Consider the following 15,722-nt stretch of genomic DNA (forward strand, 5'->3'; position numbering starts at 1 on the left):
AGAAGCAAAGTCACAGCTTTGGTCTTAATAGTCTTTCCCCCATAGCCATCCACATAAGTGGCTTGTCCAGGGAATCTATCTGGATTTCCATAGATAAGACTGAAGTCAGCCCCAGTATCCACCAGTGACTCTTTGCATCTTGTTTGGGGACAAGTGGACTGCTTATTTCGTATGTGGCCTCCGGTCCCATCTATCCCCTCCAAATGGGAACCTCGGCCTTTTCACTAATCATATAGGGTTAACAGAAAGTACTAGGGTTTCAAAAAGTCCTGCAAGGCCATAGGCCTAGCTCTTTCTATAGGAGGTTTCCGCCCATACCTGAATTGCTGTTCAGGTTTTAACTGCTGCCACAATTCTAGCAACACTGCATTAGGCTGGTGGTCTATCTTGTCTTGATCAACTCCTACAGCTAGCAAATCAGTTCACATTTGTGTTCTGGTCACCTGAACAGGACCCCGCCTAGGGTGTTACCTCATGGACATTTTTGCCTCTGCCCTCATGGCATTTCCCCTCTATATCTCCCAGAGCAGCGATTGTTGTAGTTACTTCATGTATATATTTCCCCACATTGGGAGACAGAATAGCAACTGATGAGCCAAAAGCAGCAGAGGGGGTAGTCCCTAACACTAGGTCCTGCATGCCAGTCATAAACCGTTCATCATCTGGTCCCCTTGCATTCAAATTAAACATAGCTTGCTGCATACCCAGTTCATGAATAATTTGCACTAGTTCAGCATACATTTGCCAATTACTCACGTGCTCTGGGAGTCCCCTGCCTCTGAGGGTGACTCTGAAGGTGGAATTCTTTGGAGCTCAGCTTCCAGTTGTTGCACCCTTGCATCCAAGGCATCTGCCTTTTGCTGAAGCTTCTGTACTTGCACAGCCTTTGCTAGAGCTTCGTCCATATTCTGCTCCAAAGTCATTAAAAGCATCTAGCTTGCTCAGCCGGCCATGGCTCAGGCTTTTTCTGGCAACTGTGCCTCCAAGGAGCTGAAATATTTTTATTGCTTTTTTGATTTATATTAGAAGGTTCCTAAAATTTATTATTTAGTATGATATTGGCTGAAGGCTTGATAGATATATATTATCAAGATAGATATATATTATCCCTTTTAGTCCCAGTTTTCTAAGATATTTTTAAATCATTACTGTCTTAGGGTGGTAGCAGTAGAGATAAGAGAAGTAGACAGATAAGGGATGTATTTTCTAGGTAGCATTGACAGGATTTGCACATGGATTGGTGGTAGAAACCAAGAGAAAAAAAAAGAAATCAGAGATTACATTTAGATTTTTGGCAGGAGCAACTGGTTGGAGAAGAGGGAAGGAAAACTAGTGCTTTTCTTTTGTACAAGTTAAATTTGAGTAACTTGACCATGTTTGAATCAGAGCGTCACCAGCATATAGATAAGATCACCTGGGGAGAATCTGCATCTCAACAGGAGGAATGTTCCCTGGAGTATTTCAACATTAAGAGGAAGAACAGAGGCAGAAGAGCCAGAAAAAGGATGAAAATGGTCATCCAAGGAGATAGGGGAAAAACAGGTAAGTATGGTGCCATTTACTTACTAAGATGGGGATGATAACAAGAAGAAGATTAAGGGAGAAAGATTTGGATCTTGGTTGTAGATATGTATAATTTGTCAAGCCTATTAGATATCCAAGTAGAAATGTAGAGTATGTAGTTTGACTTATGAACCCAGAGTAAATAGAAGTTTGGTCCAGAGATATTAATATGGGAGTCATCAATATTTAGTCAGTGGTTCTCAAACATGGCTGCGTATTAAAATCATACAGTGAATTATAAATGGTATGTATGTCCAGGCCTTCCCTAGACCAATTAAATTAGAACTTCTAATAGTCATTAGCCTAGGAATTTACACAGTTCTAACTTTCTAGTTGATTCCAATTTGCAATCAGAGATGAGAACCAATGGTATAGACCAGTGCCTTTCAAATATTAATACATGTGAATCTCCTGAGGATGTTACTAAAATGCAGATTTTGATTGACTAAGTTTTGGGTGGGGCCTAAGATTCTAAATTTCTACTGCACTCCCATGTTTTTGGATTATACCTCACAGTACCAAGGTATAATACCAAGGTTATAGGTAATATTTAAAGCCATGAGATTAGATGAATTCATCAAGAGAGTAGGTATAGATATAGAAAAGGTCCATGAACAGTTATTGTTTTTCTCTGTCAGTGGTTGGATATTTGGTGCAAGCACCAATCAGGCAGATTATTACTTTTAACTAGGGTCAGGGCCTTATTGGAAAAATATATGACAAATATATGAGGGGCAAAAGAATGAAATATTTATTCAAGAGGTGATTTTATTGATGAACAGTGGACTCTAGGTTGGGTAAGTAGGATGAAATCAAAGAGTCAATAGAGTGAATATTAAAGAACATGAGCTGAAAGGATAAGAAGTGTTGGCTGGAGCTGTGGTGAAGATGGCAGAGTACGTAAATGCTGTGCTCACTTCCTCTCATGACCAATTTAAAGTTACAACTCAACTATAGAACAACCATCAAAGAGAATCACCTGAACTAAGTAAACAGAAGTCTAAAAATTAAGGACATAAAGAGAAAGCCACATCAAGACTGGTAGAATCCTGAATGATGCAAGAAACATGGTAGAGGGAGAGATGTCCCCAAATCTCTCCTCTTGAAACAACAAAAACTTAACATTTAAAACTCAACAAAAAACACCCAACCAGTACACAAGCATGTCTGAGCAAGGGATCTGTGAATAAGAGCTACCACAGGTCAGAATCCCAGGAGTTGGGCGGTAGACTGGAAGAAACAAAGATCCTGTACTTCTCAGCCCCAGGTCACTGCAGGAGGAGGGGGAAAGGTGTGCAAGTTCCCTGAATAGCCTTGCCTGAGAGAGCTGTGAGCTCAACGCAACGGCACTGCCCAAGAATCAGGGCAAAATGCAGAAAAGTGGGGAATGCAGAGAAGTAGGGATAATAATCAAAAGCAACAGTTGATTATTATCAGTGGCAGCTGTAAAACTCGAGGCTGAGCCACAGCCCCCATCCCCCAACCCAGGGGGCCCCTCTCCCCATATCCATCATGACCTAACAATGCGGAGCCCCAGGGGAATATCATCAAACACTACAGAAACTGTCGCTAACGCTGGCAGGGACTGAGACTGAGGATAGCGAGCATGATTGAATATTTATAAGATAAAGAATGCCATTATTAAGACTTTATATAAAGCAGGGATCCAAGAGGCTTAGAAACCACCTACTGGAAACGAAAAGAAAAACACTTTCTTTGCAACTGGCTAGAGAGAACTTTATATAATAAATTTGCTATCTGGAAAAAAAAGAACAAGACAGAATACACTACATTAATGCCCAGGCAGAGAAATAGTCCATTAAACATCATTAACAACCAAGTTGACAAGGCAGATCAAAACAAAAGAGAAAATTCTCCAGAAAATAAGCTTAAATACATGGAAATATGCAACTTAAATGACAGAGAATTCATTATGGTACTTCTGAAAAAACTCACTGAGATCCAGAACAAATCATAACAACAATTCCAGGAATTGAAAAACAAAAACAAAAACAAAAAAAACAACTAGATGAGAAGAGTGAGTTCTTTGCAAAGAAATTGAAACCCTCAAAAGGAACCAAATAGAACTTCTGGAGATGAAGAACACACTGAAAGAGATGAAAAATGAAATAGTAAGCTTGGGAAATAGAGTTGACCAAATGGAGGAAAGGATCAGAGATATCAAAGACAGAAATCTAGAAATAAATCAGAAGGAAGAAGAGAGAAACAGAAGAATGAAAACTAATGAAAGAGAAAATCAAGAACTAGCTGATACCATCAGGAGAGGAAACATAAAAATAATGGAAATTCTCAAAGAGAAGGAAAAGGAGCGGGGATTAGAAAGTATTTTCAGACAGATAGTAGATAGAAATTTTCCAAATCTAAGGAACGAGCTGGAGCTTGGAATTCAAGAAGTAAACAGAACACCCAATTATCTCAACCCAAAAAGTCCTACTCCAAGACACATTGTATTAAAATTATCAAAAAACAATGATAAAGATAGAATTCTAAGGGCAGACAGGGAAAAGAATATGGTAACCTGCAAAGTAAAATCTATTAGATTATCATCGGACTTCTCAGCACAAAACTTACGAGCCAGAAAGAAGTGGAATCAAATATTCAAACTATTAAATGAATGGAACTACTAGCCAAGAATAATGTATCCAGCAAAGCTCTTCTTTAGATATGAAGGAGAAATAAACATATTTCTAGACATACAAAAATTGAAAGAATTCCCCACTACGAGGCCTGTATTACAGGAATTAATGAAAGGGATCAGCTCACCTAAAAACAAAATGACACAAAAAAATACATAACTATGAGTAAGGCAACAAGCAGGTAGATAGAGACAGAGGAGTGTACTCCTTATTAAGAACAGGGCATTATAAGCTTAAACAATAAGAAGAGATTTGCTATTGCAAATAGTAATGAATGTTCAGCATACATAGGGACAAACTGAGACAACAGAAAAAGGGAGGATTCTAAGCTCTAAATTTGCAAAGGGGAACGGAGATAAGGCACATGCAGAAAACTATGGACTACTGTGTGTGTGTGTATGTGTGTGTGTGTATTCTCTACATAATCATAATGGTAACCACATGCCAAAGATTTATAACAGAAATATATAACATAAACAAAGAAGGACCAGAGGGAAAATCCATTAAACCAAACCAAAAAAAAAAAAAAAGAAAAGAAAAGAAAAAGAAAACAGACACACAAGGATAAGGAAGCAATGGAAATACTGAACTATCAGAAAGTAAAATATAAAATAGCTATAGGAAAACCTCATAATTCAATAATCATCTAAAATATAAATGTACTGAACTCACCAATACAAATAAACAATTTGTGGATTGGATCAAAAAACAAAACTCAACCACATGCTGCTTCCAGGAGACATATCTCAGCTCCAAAGATAAATATAGACTCAGAGTTAAAGAGTGGGAATGATATTTCAAGCAAATGGAATTCTGAGAAAAGCAGGATTAGTGGTACTAATATCGAACAAAACAGACTCCAAAATAAAAAAAGGTAAAGAAAGATACCGAGGGACACTTCATAATGATAAAGGGAACCAGGAACCAAGACGACATAACATTTATCAATATCTATTCTCCCAATCAGGGAGCCCCCAAATATATAAAGAAATTACTAAGAGAACTAAAGGGAGAAACAGATCAAAACACTATCATAGTAGGGGACCTAAGTATCCCATTGACGGATATGGACAGATCATCCAAACCGAAATAAGGAAATAACATCCTTAAATGACACATTAGACCAACTGGACATAATTGACATTGACAGAACCTTCCACGTCAAAACAGCTTCTTGTACATTCTTCTCTAGTGGACATAGAACATTCTCAAGGATTGACCACATACTGGGGCAAAGAGATAGCATCAACATATATTACAGTCTTGAAAACATACCAACCATATTCTCTGATCATAATGCTTTGAAACTAGAGATTAACTGCAAAAAGAAATCAGGAAGAACCACAAACACATGGAGATTAAACAACATATTACTGAAGAATAACTGTGTCAGAGAAGAAATAAAAAGAGTGATCAAGAGATACATAGAAATGAATGGTAATGATGGTACAACATAACAAAGCTTTTGGGACATGGCAAAAGTGGTAATAAGAGGAAAGTTCATATCATTACAGGCCTATCTCAAAAAACAAGAATGAGTCCATAAAAACAACTTATACTACATCTTAAAAAAAAAAAAACAAAAACACTAAAAAAGGAAGAACAAATGAAGCCTAAACTCAGCAGAAGAAATTACCAAAATTAGAGCTGAATGAAATGAAATTTAAAACAAAACAAAACAAAACAATAGAAAAAATAACTGCAACAAAGACAAAGGACACAAATAAACAAAATCAGGGAAGAAGGCAGAGAAATGACAATAGACACTGCAGAAATACAAAGGATCATACAAGAATACCATGAAAAAGTATAGAACACCAAATTTAATAAACTCGAAAAAATGGACAAGTACTTAGAAAGATAGAACCTTCCTAGACTGAATCAAGAAGAAATGGGCAATCTAAATAGAGTGATCAGCACTATGGAAACTGAAACAATCATCAAAAACCTACAAAATATAAAAGTCCAGGACCAGTCGGCTTCACCAGTGAATTCTACCAAACATTCAAAGAAGAATTAACACCTATTCTCCTCAAACTCTTTCAAACAATCAAAGAGGAGGCAATACTTCCTAACTCATTTTAAGAGGCCTATATTGCCCTGATACAAAAACCTGGTAAAGAGAACACACAAAAAAAGAAAAATATAGACCCATATCTCTCATGAACACAGATGCAAAAATCCTAAATAAGATACTAGCAAGCCAAATACAGCAACGTATTTAAAAAAATTATACACTATGATCAAGTGAGCTTCAGGGGTACGGAGGTGGTTCAACATATGCAAATCGCTAATGTGATATCCCATAAACGAATTAAAAAATAAAATCATATGATCCTATCAATAGATGCAGAAAAGCCTTTGACGAGATACAGCATCCATTTATGATCAAAACACTTAACAAAATTGGTGTAGAAGGAAAGTATCTCAACATAATAAAGATCATATATGATAAACTTTCATCCAACATTATACTTAATGATGAAAAACTAAAAACTTTCCCTCTAAGATCAGGAACCAGACAAGGCTGTCCACTATTACCACTGTCATTTGTATAACATTGAAGGTCCTAGCGAGTGCAATCAGACAAGAGAAAGATATAAAAGGCATCCAAAGAGGAAATGAAGAAGTCAAACCTCACTATTTGTGTATGACACGATTCTTCATATAGAACCCTAAAGACTCCACAAGAACACTACTAGAAACAATAAGTGAATAAAGTTTCTGAATACAAAATCAATGTTCAAAAATCCATAGCATTCCTATACTCTAATAATAAAGTGTCAGAAAAAGTGGAAAAAATAATTCCTTTTGCAATTGCAGCAAAAAGAATAAAATGCCTAGCAGTAAGCACCTGTATAACGAAAATTATAAGACCTTATTAAAAGAAATCGAAGAAGTTATAAAGAAATGGAAAGATATTCCGTGTTCTTGGATTGGAAGAATCAACATAGTTAAAATGACCTTATTACTTAAAACATTATACAGGTTTAATGCAATCTCCATCAAAATCCCAATAGTATATTTTAAAGAAATAGAACCAAAAAAACATCAGATTTTTATGGAAGCACAAAAGACCCCAAATCATCAAACCATCATGAGAAAAATGAACAAAGGCGGAGGCATTACTTTGCTCGACTTCAAACTATACTACAAAGCAACTATAATCAAAATGGCATGGTATTGGTGGAAAAACAGACACACAGACCAGTGGAACAGAATTGAGAGTACAGAAGTAAACCTATGTTTATATGGGCAAATAATTTTTGTCAAAAGAACCAAAACCATACAGTGGAGAAAAGAAAGCCTCTTCAAGAAATGGTGCTGGAAAAATTGGAAAGCCAATTCCAAGAGAATGAAACTAGACTGTTGTCTATCAACATACACCAAAATTAACTCAAAATGGATTAAGGACCTGAATATAAGACTTGAAACAATAAATTACATGGAAGAAAACATAGGAACTAAACTAATAGACCTTAGAGTTAAAAATAATTTTATGAATTTGACCTGAAAGGCAAGGGAAGTAAAAGCAAAAATAAATGAATGGAACTATATCAAACTAAAAAGCTTCTGCACTACACAAGAAACTGTCAACAAAGTAAAGAGACAACCATCCGAATGGGAAAATATATTTGCAAACAATGCCTCCCATAAGGGTCTAATATCCAAAATATAGAAACAACTCTTATAATTCAATAACAACAAAGAACAAACAATCCAATTTAAAAAATGGGCAGAGGATCTGAACAGACACTTCTCCCAAGAATACATGAAATTGGCCAACAAATATATGAAAAGATGCTCGACATCACTATCTATTAGTGAAATGCAAATCAAAAGCATAATGAGGTACCATCTCACACCTGTTAGAATAGCTGTTACCAACAGGACAAGTAATAACAAGTGTTGGAGAGGATGCAGTGAAAAGGAACACTCATAGACTGCTGGTGGGACTGCAAATTTTTACAGCCACTATGGAAAACAGTATAGAAGTTCCTCAAAAAACTAAGAATTGATTTACTATACGATCTAGCAATCTCTCTACCTGGTATTTATCCTAAAACCTTGAAAACTCATATCAAAAAAGGTATTTGCACACCGATGTTTATAGCAGCATTATTCACAATGGCTAGGACATAGAAGAAACTGATTTGCTCTACTATAGATGTTTGGATTAAGAAGCTATGAGATATATATAAATATTTCATCTCCATAAGAGGAGATGAAATATTTCCATTTGTGACAACATGGATATACCTTGAGGAAATCATGTTAAGCAAAATAGGGAGACAAAAAATGTTGAAAACCATATGATATCACTTATATGTGGGATATAAACCTGAAAGCAACAAACGAACAGGACAAACAAATAGAGACTCATGGATATGGACAATAAACTAGTGGTTTCCAGAGGGTAGGGAGACAGCGGGGAGGTAGATGGGGTAAAAGGAGTCAAATATGTGATACAGAATGAAATCTAACTATGGGCAGTGAACACAATGAAATTATATATATGCCTAACTGTTATATTGTATATTTGAAACTTACTTCATTTTGTTACTAATGTCACCATAATAATGCTTTTTAAAAAATTACTGGTAGAACTGGCTGGTCCTATACCCACATGTGGAAGTTAAACATTTTGAGGAATATTTCAGCTCGGGAAGTCCCCTCGAGAATTGAGGTGTCCCAGCCCCACACCAGGCTCCTTAGCCAAGGGTTCCAGTGCCAGGAAAAGAAGTCCCCATAACACTGGCTGTGAAAATCAGCAGAGATTGTGGCTGAGTGAAATAAGCGGCTGAAGTCCCAGGCATTCCTGTTAAAGGGCCCATGCATGAACTTACTGAGGTACTCACTTGCTTTGAGCTCAAGTACTGGAGCAGCAGCTTCAAAGGTGCCAGAAACATATGAGGAAGAACTGAATCGTCTGGCTTCAGAGCAAAAGCTGGAGGGGCAGCTTTCTCCAAGACAGAGTGCTGCCATAAGGCATCGTTCCTTTGTTCCTTTGTTGAGCCCTTCTTCAACCCAGCATACAGATTCTCGCACCCTCCATATTTGAGCCTCCATCAACCTAGATAACACTGTTCACTCCACCCTGGTGATTTCCTGAGACCCTGCCCCATCCAACTTGTGGGCCCACTCAAGCCATTTCCAGTGGCTTTTCCATACAAAGTGCCTGTCTTGGCTTATGTGGTGGACTTTTTAAAATCTCTCAAAGGTTTACTAATCCCAAACAAGCAGCATCTGGCCTCAGTTTGCCCTGTACCTCTTGCTAAGCAGCCTTGAGCCCAGCATTGGTGGCAGCTCCCCCTTGGTTTGCAGCTTATCCTCTATCAGGAATCTCTAAGCCTAGAATAAGTGGCAACTATCTGCAGATTACCTTGTAGCTTATACTGAGTGACTCTGGATAGGGCACAGACTATGGCTTAACTTGGTCTGCACCAGAGACCCTTCCAAGAGCTCCAGAACCAACACACTTGTTGGCCAACTTCAGACCACACCAGACCACACCAGACCACACCACACACCAGACCACACCAGACCACACCAGAGCACCACCTCCACAAAGATACACCCAAAGGTCAGATTGGACAGACACAAGAGCCCTGCTAAAGCAAATCCTGCTCCATAGGGTCAGCTCCTACACAGTAGCTCTTCTACTGTAGTAACAGGATAGTCCTTACAACTAATCAGCCTGAGGGTTGATCCCACCCATTGACATACAAAAAGCAACCAAGGCTGAACTATAAAAGGAGAGCACACACAACCCACACAAGAGACACACCTGGAGCACCCAACTCAAGTAACCAGGGGAGACTGCACTACTGGGCCTCACAGGACACCTGTTACATAAGGCCACTCTACTGAGACAGGAAGACTTTAGAGCTCTACCTAATACATAGAAACAAACATAAGTAGGCAGCCAAAATTGGAAGACAGAGAAACATGTCCCAAATGAAAGAACAGAACAAAACTCCAGAATAAGAACTAAACAAAATGGAGTCAAGCAATCTACCAGATGCAGAGTTCAAAACACTGGTTATAGGATTCTCATTGATCTCAGTGAGAACTTCAACAAAGAGACAGGAAACATAAAAATGGAGTAGAAAACATAAAAAAAAGATCCATTCCGAAATGAAGAATACTATAACTGAAATAATACATTAGAGAGAATCAGCAGTAGGTTAGATGAAGCAGAGAATTGAGTCAGTGATTTGGAAGATGAGTAGAAGTGCAAAAAGCAAAAAGAATTTTTTTAAATGATGTTAATATAAGGGGCCTCTGAGACAACATGAAACCTACCAACATTCTCATCGTAGGGCTACCAGAAGGAAAAGAGAAACAACAAGAAGTTGAAAACCTATTTGAAGAAATAATGATGGAACACTTTCTTAACATGGTGAAAGAAAAAGACGTACAAACCCAATAAGTGCAGAGAGTCCCAAACAAGATAAACTCAAAGAGGCCCACGCCAAGACACATCATAATTAAAATGACAAAAGTTGAAGGCAGAGAGAAGATCTTAAAAGCAGCAAAAGAAAAGCAGTTACTTATCTACAGGGAGCTCCCATAAGACTGTCAGCTGATTTCTCAACAGAAACTTTACAAGCCAGAAGGGATTGATGTGAAATATTCAGTGATAAAAAGCAAGGCCCTACAACCAGGATTACTCTACTTAGAAAAGCTTTAATTTAGAATCTAAGGAGACAAGATCATAGATACAGAGAACATTTTGATGATTGCTGGATAAAGGGGGTGTTGTTGAGATAGGTGAAGATGGGGTGGAGATTAAGAGATATAAATTGGTAGTTATAAAACAGACATGAAGATGTAGATTATAGCTTGGGGAATATGATCAGTAGTATTGTATGGTGTATGGTATAAGATGGGCTCTGGATTCATCAGGGTGAACACTTCATAAGTTACATGAATGTCTAATCATTGTGTTTTACACCTGAAACTTTTTTAAGAAATATTGGTCAGGAATGCCAGGCTTGAAATCTGGATTTTGGTGAAGGTACATTTGTTGGGGATGACAAGAGTGGGAGTCGTAGAGGTTAGGTGAAAGAAAAATATCATTTTTCTAAGTCAAAGAACTTAGATTCCAAGAAGTTGGCAGAATGATTCAAATGGATTTTGAAGTTTTCAAAAGGATGACAGAAATAGGAATGAAAAAGAAGAGAGTGAGCCAGGCACTGAAGTTTTAAATGAATGAGAAATGACTAGGAGGTGAATAGCTGATATCAACAATGAAGATGTGGTAGTATGGTCTAGTAGCCCTCATAGATTCTGACCCAAGTGATCTGAGGTAAGACGTAGGCCTCAAACTTTTTAAAAGCTTCTCAGAGGATTATACTGTGAACTAGGAGTAAAAATCACGTGTTAGACTAATCAGTGCAAACTGAAAGGTATGGGGTCTTTGGACAGCAAATGCCTTCTATAGACCCTGCGTAGTGCGGAGGCCAACAGCAGATAGGAGATGCTATCTTAGAAATTTTAATAAACACAGAGGAGTTGTGTAACTTGCCCAAAGACACATAGCTCAGAAATGTTTGAGCTGGGATTCAAACCTTGATCTATCTGACCCCAAAGCCTGGACTGTCTTCACATTACCATGCTGCCTAGGAGGCAGTATTTTAGCTTAGAAGATACAGAAAAGTATCTTGGAAAGAAATTTAAAGTTCCCCAAATGAGATTTTAATAGGCCACAGGGAGAGGAGGCAATGTGTCTCTGGAATGATTCCAAAATTTACTTCTCTGTCTACCCTTCTTTATTCCCCTTGATCATTCTACCTTTATTTTTCTGTAGTTGTTACCACCTATTAAGAAAGTAGAGGCACTAGATAAAAGGAAGCCAACATCAAGGTTTCCCTCATGAATACCGGCTGGCTTAGATGCCCATCTCCAAGTACTGTTCTCTGAGGGCCTGTTTTCTAGAGAGTGAGGAAGGAGCAGGATACAGTGCTGATGTCAAAACCAAACATTTTATCTCTCCATACTTTTGCTTCCCAGCATATCAGCAGCTCTGCATAATGAAAATATAAATCATTTGTGTGCACACATAGCAACTGTTTATTTACTGTTAGCTTTGAGGACTCAGTGGGGGTTCAATGTGTTTAGAAAAGAGATCAACGCTGGGAGAATTTAATCTTATAAGTAGACAAAATGAAAATTGAAGCTGAAAATGCATCTCTCTACATCTGAAAGAGAGGCCAGTAATAAATATCCTTGAACTTCAGCACCCCATCCCCCCAGCTCAGAAAATTCTTTTAAGCCATGAATACAGGGCAGAGATTACTGCTTGGAAGCAATCTGCTTCCTGTATGCTAAGAATAATTTACTAGACCAGGTTACAGATTGATTGTGAGTTCTAGAAATAGCATACCTTCCCGTTCAAGCCTCCAAGTGGAATGCCTTCTATCTTTTACAAAATGCATTCACTATTAGTTTTCTTAAAACTTCCTTTTTTTCCCCCACTGACAGGTTGCCTTGGGACCAAATATAGTCCTAAAGCTTCTTCATATTAGTATTTCTTCCAAGAGGGAATGCCATATTGAAGAAAGTGTCCTTATTATATTCTGAAGGGGCTAATTTCTCCCTCTTAGTCCAATTTATTGAATGGTATATAAAGTCTCTGCTTGCCAGCAGCTTCCTCATCTGCTCTTCCTCTCAGAGTTTCCCTGCCTTCAGCCCAAATCTGTTGACACATACTTTTGCAGAAGCCAGAACACCCTTTCCCAGAGGCCAGAGCCTGTCTGTCTTTGTTCAGGGCATATGCTCCTGCAAGGTGGGAACCCACTGCCTGGAAGTCAGCAGAAGCTATACATGAATGGATGTATTTACTCCCATGGGAGTATGGATGATGATGAATGACATTAGGAAGAGGGTATCACTCAAGACAGACTTGAGTGACTTAACACCTGCAGTACACTAAAGGCCATCCCAGGTGTAGAAAATTGTATCTCTATAGACACAAAGGCATGTCAATTGGGCAGTGGCTGCCTATCTGGCATTCTCTGCTATATAAACTCTCAAGAAATACTAAGATGATTGTGAGCTAGCTGAAGTGAATAGCCTCCCACTTCTGTCACCGCCCCCCACCACACACACAACATCTAAGTGGTTTCAAGAGTCAGAAAAGACCCATGTTGAGGCATTTCATCTATGTATACACAGGGAGCATGGCAGTCAGCCAGGCATAGGACAATCCAGTCTATGAGAACCTCACTTCGCTTGTTCAGCCCTCCACCTGACCTGTGGGCTCTCCTCCCTCTCTGCTCAACAGCAGCCATAGGAAGTAAGTTTAGCTTTCAGGAGCCTGTTTCAGGTCACAGGGGGAAACAGCCCAGGCTAGTCAGATATCTATGCAAAAAACCCTTGTCAAGAAAGAAACCAAACACAGGCAGGGAAGAATTTAAATTCATATTGAACAAAGGGCTGGATCCCTCTTTGAATATAGGCCCCTGCAGGCCTGGTTCCTACACAGAAAAAAAATCCTTTTTAAATCTTATCTCCTTTCCAAAGAAAAGGAGAGAAAACATTCCAACTAACTATTCCCTTTTACAAGGTGACAGTCATTTACTTTTTTTTTCAAATTAACCCCTTCCTGCTCAGTCTCCTCTCTAGGGTACAACTAGTTCACGGGATGTTCAGATATCTGGGCCATGATGAGTAGCAAAACAATGACTTCCTGGGAAGCAGTGTGTAAGGGAATAGTAGCATCAGGAGCTAAGAACACTCCCTGAGCTATTATTTTCCACTTTGCCCCTCATACTCCCAAGGACCATTCTCTGCCATACTCTGTGCCAAAGGAAACTGGTATCAATGGACTGTAGCAACAGGCTTCCTCGCCAGCTGGTGCCTGGCTGAGTCTGGCTAATGGTAGGCACTGGCAGAGAGTGGGAAAAGATTGAGATATAGATTTTATGACCTTGTCTCCCTCCCACCTATGTTGCATTTAGGCAGAGATCACATCATGCTTCCTAAAGCCACAGCTCCTAATAGGCAGCTCTTCTTGCACTGCTACAGTTCTTGCTGGGTTTCAGTAACACGGCTTTCCCCTTACCCCTTCAGTCTTATAGGTGGCAACAGCTCTCCACCTTTCATAATCTCTGCCTCCCCATCACTTATAGGTTCTTTTAATCCTACCTGAACAACCCTAAATAGTCCCTTCATTAAGCTCATCTCAGCAAAACCCCTTGAGTATGCCATCTGTTTCCCTCCAAGACTGACTTAAACACTTACATCACTTCCAAAAATTCTATCTCGCAGAATTCCAGAAGGTTCCCTAGTCTGAGAAGAGAGAATATCTGATCCAACTGCTTTTTATAAGGAGAGTGATCTGCCTTTTCTCAAATGTTTGACATAGTCTCCATACATTGGGCTCCCCTAAATTAAAGTTGCATTATTGTATCTACACAATAAAAATGAGGTTTGAGTCAATCCTATTTCTATTTCACCTGTTCTTAGCCATCTTTCTTGGAGAAAGAGGATGTTGCAAAGCCAATACATCGCTTCCTTCACTGTGATATACTCAAGATGTTTTACCTTAAACACTTAATCCGGTTCCATAGAGAAGATAATACTTGACATGAATTTGATCACCAATTCTTTTATATCTGCTAGAGGAATAACAAATGCAAAGGAAGCGATAATCAAATTTGATCAGATTTGTATATTAGTGATAGGAACCACTCACATTTTAGGATGATCATCTCAACATTTTCACTTGATCTTACCTACACATATTTATTAGACAGTAAGTGCTATGGGATCTACTTCCTAAATATATATATATATTTTTTCTAATCCACCCATTTGCTGCAGCACCACAGTCACTCTCTTAGTTTAGGACTTGATCTACTTGCATCTAGATTATCTAAGTATCTCCAGTCTCTCTTTATTCTCTTTTATTCTCCTCACTTTAGTCAAACTGGTCTTTGAAAATAAGAAATATTTTCATGTCACTTCCTTTTCAATGGCCTCCCTTTATGATAAAATCTAAAACTTCTTATCTTGATGTATGTAGAAGGTACCACAGGGTCTGGCTACTACTTCTTTTTTCAGCTTCAGCATTTGCCACCTCCCTTTTTACACCCCTAATTATTGTTCCTGTGATGATGTCATGTTCTTTCATGTCTCCATGCTACTGCTTTCCTTGTTCCCTTGTCTAGTACATGCTCGCCTTTGCTGACTAGCTCCCCCTATTAAGACTTATCTTAGGCATCATCTTTCCTAAGAAGTTTTCCAATAAGCTCCTTCATTCTAATTTGGTTTAACAGCTCCTCTGTCTGATCTTTTAGCCCCCTCTTCCATACTTACTAGCACTTAATATACTGTTAGGCAATTATTTATTTATATATCTTTCAATATCCAACCACACTATCCCTTTCAGGGTGAGAAATAGTGTCTCCATCCTTTCACCCCTAGTACTTAGCACAGAATATGATATATAGTAGAATACTCAAGAAATAAGTAGATAAATGAATATGAATGAGC

Source organism: Pteropus vampyrus, unplaced genomic scaffold (genome assembly GCF_000151845.1).
Source record: "Pteropus vampyrus isolate Shadow unplaced genomic scaffold, Pvam_2.0 Scaffold244, whole genome shotgun sequence".
NCBI lineage: Eukaryota > Metazoa > Chordata > Mammalia > Chiroptera > Pteropodidae > Pteropus > Pteropus vampyrus.